Source organism: Pollachius pollachius, assembly GCF_949987615.1.
Source record: "Pollachius pollachius genome assembly, chromosome: 9".
Taxonomy (NCBI): Eukaryota; Metazoa; Chordata; class Actinopteri; order Gadiformes; family Gadidae; genus Pollachius; species Pollachius pollachius.
Genome location: NC_136942.1, coordinates 6,841,289 through 6,846,183, shown reverse-complemented (window position 1 = coordinate 6,846,183; position 4,895 = coordinate 6,841,289). Strand labels below are relative to the sequence as shown.

General features: G+C 44.9%; 1 protein-coding gene across 1 annotated transcript in view; it reads right to left on the bottom strand.

Moving 5' to 3' along the window:
- Positions 1-854, bottom strand: part of prickle1a (prickle homolog 1a) — a 27,890-nt gene extending 27,036 nt beyond the window's left edge. The window contains exon 1 of the mRNA XM_079743759.1: positions 654-854. The gene's annotated coding sequence lies outside the window, so the exon portion shown is untranslated. The remainder of the gene's footprint in view (positions 1-653) is intronic.
- Between the last annotated feature and the right edge of the window lie 4,041 nt (positions 855-4,895).

Here is a 4,895-nt window from a genome sequence, read left to right as displayed (position 1 = left end):
TTGGTGAATGTTAGGCAATATTGTAAAGTGCTTTGAGTGGCGACTGGTAAAAAAAAAAAAAGAAACGCTGTACAGACGCGGTCCGTTTACCATTCACCTACTAAAGCTCCCATCACACCGTATCCATCACGGTCTGACCCGGAGAGTGGCTGCTGGGCATTCCTCATGTGTGTCAGCGGTGTTGTGGGACAAGTGCCTCGCTCACTCAACACGGTCTGGGTGCTTGAGTCCATACATTAATCCCGACTACTTGGAACGGGATAGCAGGCAGACAAGTCAGGGGTGCCGACCAGTTGTCACCCCAGTGACAGGCGACAGCTGAGACCGTGCATCTGGAGCTCCGCGGGGGGCCTGAACTCTCCGCCCAACGCCCCACGCTCCCTCACCACGTTTCTTAGTTTAAGCAAAAGAGAAAGTGTGACTAAAGTTGTCTTAAGTCAAAAGTCATCTAATGCAATAGGGAGAAACACTGCAGGATAAACCATCGTTTATTTTCCTCACAAACAAACCCCCCTCACACACACGCACCTACACGCACACAGAAAACTTTACACTTTCGGACGGAACAGTAACAAAGCTGCACTTGCAGCATGTTAAAACAGAAAACGATACACTGCTGTTGTTACAGCGGTGTGTAAACCTTCTCCACTCACCCGGTGTTGAGTTGCAGTGGAAACGATATCCAGAAGCGATATTCCTGAGCAGAAGAATCTCTTCACGCCGCGTCTCATCGGCATACGGTGACAAACGTCCAGAGAAGGAGAGAAACCAGAGAGATCTCCCAAGCACTGCAGGATAAATTAATGTAACGTGGGGGTGTTGTTACATCGGCTAGGCAGAATAAGTCTAGGTTGAGTTCACCTACAAACTGCCTCCCAGCATCTCAGTGTGTGCACTGTGGACTCCCACCAGCAGTACGGCATGAGCGATGCGCTCTGCCTATTGGTTTAAACAGCCCCCCCCCCCTCCCAGCCCCCCAGGGAGTGATGAGAATGAAAAACACTGCAGATACGCGCTGTAAGTTTTAAACGCTGTTTTGACAGAGCGGCTGCTTTAGACTCTATCAAAACGACTACCATCAACTTATCGATGAGGAGGTCTGGGGTTAACGTATGACTGCTGGCAGTATAGGCAGCCTTGGTGTCCACAAGTTTTCTGGACGTTAGTTGAATAGATTTTTTGATAGATATAATAATACTAACATAGCAATAATACAGCAATAACGTTGTATTATTTATTGATTTGCTTTGCTTTCCCGCTTATTTGACGACTAACTTACTGATTTACACAGTACTTATCGAGCATACCACGTACATAGTTTGTCCCCTGTCCCTCTTCGTCTTGTCATAGCTACAGAAAGGGGATAATATATTTGTTATCATGCAGCATATATGTTCGCTGTCCCTAACCAAAGAGGCTGTCACTTAATTATGCACGCCAAATATTTCAGATTTTCTGCTAGTCTCAGACTCCAAAGGTTTGCAGTCTGTTGTTGCTGAACCCCAATCCATTATGAGGAGTCAGGCAGCTTTGTTATCATTTCGTAATCACCCCACAGAAACACCAATCCGATTAAGTCGTCCCCCCCCCCCCCCCCCCCTATTGATCAAAGTACAATTAAAGCTGTACAAGGCTTTCAAGGGCGGACGTCTTGGGCACAAATCAGATCACTTTTCAAACCCTTTGCCCTTTGAAGAACCCTTTGACCTGATGTGACCTGGGGAACCTTCCCCATGACATCAGGAACGACAACTCGGCCCCAAACAACTCAATTAACTCTGTGCCATCGGCTGTATCTCACATCAAGGGCGCTTAAATGTATTTTGAAAGGTTGAAAGAGAAAAATGAAGAGGAAATAAAGTATCTTTATTTTACGTGACATTAAGGGGCAGAGCCCATGAAGCATGAATGGGACTAACGTTAATTACATTACCCCTGACATACTTCCCTCCTCCATGCAACAGACTACATGGCTCTTATATTTTTTTCTGAACCAAGGACCATCTCATAGATCTGACAGTGTGAATGCATCTAAAGTGAGACCAGGTTTGGGGAGCTAGAAACCTGTCAATCATTCCTTATTTTCCACGATGGAGTTTGGGCCACGGTATGTGGCAGGGTTCATATGGGATTCATATTCCTCTTCTGTTTGTATTTTCCTTTCTATCAAAAAAACAGGATACAAACCATATCAGCACTATCTGATATCAGAGTTGAGCTCACCTCGCAGAGAGTTGAGGTAACACTTATGAGACTATTCAGAATGGGTCATGCAACTGATAGAAAAACATGTCAAGGTGTGAAAATGTTAAAAAGATACCTACGCTGTAAAGTCTATTGACACGATTGTATTTCAATTCATATCAACTACATTGCAGACATGGAGTTCCTGATAAGTGTTACCGTAAACTCAATTCATAAATGCCATGCTTTAGTAAGTGAGTCATTCAACGCCCTCGCTGAGTCTTATACTGCCATATCTATCGAGAACATCTACCAAGAGCACTTTGCAAATAATAGTCTGTTCTGTCACAGCCGCACACACGCACATATACACAGGCGTACGCACACACACACACACACACACATACACACACACACACACACACAAACTCTCCATCTGACAGATACTGCGTCAAGTGTCAGATGGTTTCAGAGGAGAGTCATGGAGTTGCCTCATGACAGGCCTTAGCAGAATGTTCAACTGTCTCTCCATCGCATATCTCCTCTCCCTGTCTCTCCCTGTGCTTATCTCAGACTTATCTAATGAAATATTTATGGTGGTGTTGTAAAAACACGCCCCCTCCCACCCCTCCCTAAAAGACAGAAACAAACCAAGATGCTTTCAGGAGCACGTACACAGGTTTGAACCTCACACATTTCAATTAATGTATGAGGTGGAGGTTTCTTTGGCATGATTGCAAAACCCATAAAAAAAATCCACATATTTGGTTTGAATGCGAGGGAATATAAAAATAATCTCAGCTGATGGTTCCATAGACAAGAGACATCAGCATATTATATCTAAAATATATTATAGAGCTCTACCCTTTTTATCTGGTTCAGTATCAGGCTTATATTTACCCCTGTAGCATTGGCTCATTCTGATCTAGATCACTTTTTTACTTCTCTCCAGAATTCTCCTCTGGGTCTTAACTTCCAGCTTACCACATATCTGCTTCCAATCATGGTTGTTATAGGACCCCTGTAAGCTGTCAAACCCAGTGCTTATTTGGCTGTCCTTTTGTCAAGCCACCATTTTCCGAAAAGTCTTTCTGTTTTCCTGTCTTCATCTATCTCACTCTACCAATCTCACTGTCTCTCTCTCCCTCTCAGAGTGATTATGTAGAGCTGTCTTTATTGGTATTGGTTGAGGGAACCTTGCTGGTGTTCTGCATACGTTGCACAGTGTGACAGTCTAGTGAAATATGCCCCCAGAAGAGAGGCCTACTCTTGGAAGTCTACACTCACCAGCAGGACATCTCATAATACACTGTCTCTCTATATACATTTCATAGTCACATTGTGCTACAATCAGAGGGCAGTATACAGATATTTCATGAATTTAATGTTTTCTTTGGAAGACAATGAAACAAAAGAAAAACGTATGTCTGAACAAATACCAAATAGTACTTCCTTCTTGAGGAAATAGCATGATGAGCATTGGAATTGATCTACTGACCTGCAGAAACAATCTTTAAGTTAAGAGGTAATCTTCCCAAACAGACAAGTAAATGCCTGTTCTCCCTGCAATGGGCCTTTCGGCCTATGCAAAAGCAGAAAGATTCAGTACTGTCACATTTGGTTTGGGCACGCAGAAAGAGACACAACAAGTTCTCCCTGAATGGTGAATGCAGTAACTATACATTTGACAAACAATATGGCTGTAATTATAGCCCTGCGTGGTTGTGGGGTTAACTTAGGTCATTAACCACCTGACCTTTTGTGTTTGCTCTGCTTAAATATGTGCGGCTGCATGTTTGCCTGGCTTAATGCTAGGAAAACAGTACGGGGCAATGCATGCGCTGGCTAATTTGCTGAGATGGCCTGATTTAGAAGTGCTGTCGGCGGCGTCTCTGGAGTGGACTGAGTGATGTGTTTGGATGCGAGGAAAGTATTGCTCCTTGGCTTCGACAAACGACCGCTCCGCCATCGCTTGCAGCCATCCAGTAGGAACAATATAGAACACACAATGACACATTGTGAAGCCCGCTGAACCTAATTAAAAGGGATATCTTTCCCAAACAAAGGAGGCAAACTTGAGGTTGGCGCAGGAAATGAAGCATTCAAACAGAGGCAGGATGACAAAGCAAACAAGGGGCCAGGTGAGAGGCTGTCTGTGTGTGTGGGGGGGGGCTGAAGGTAGCTAAGGTAAGCAGCTGGGAGAGGGGGCGGGGGATGGAGTTCTTCTCTCCCCCAGTCTCCGGCCCGTTGCCCATGCTCAAACAGCAGCAGCCCTCACCAGTGACACCACCACCAGTCAGGAGCTTCCAAAAGCCCCACGGAGCCCATCCACTCTGTTTACCCAATTTGTTTTTATTTGGGAGAGGTTGTCACAGAGTGACAGATGGGAATGCATTACTAAAACAAACACAGTTACCGGCTGTGCTGGGGATACAGTGAAGGGGGCTGAGCTCTGTCATTGGCTGGTGCTGTTTGGGCAGAAGCCTACGAAGCGAGGCACCGCTATACTTTATGGTCCTGATAAAACAATGTGGTGTCTTTCGTATTTCCTTTGGCTTGTTGATCTTGCCTGCTGTGCACACTGAGCCATTATAACTGATGTGTTACACTGCGGCCTTTGTAGTCAGTGATTGGCCCTTCGCCTTGCTATCCCATAATAAGTACATCCAACCAATAAGAGGAGAGAAGGCTTGTTTTTTCATTACTCATTA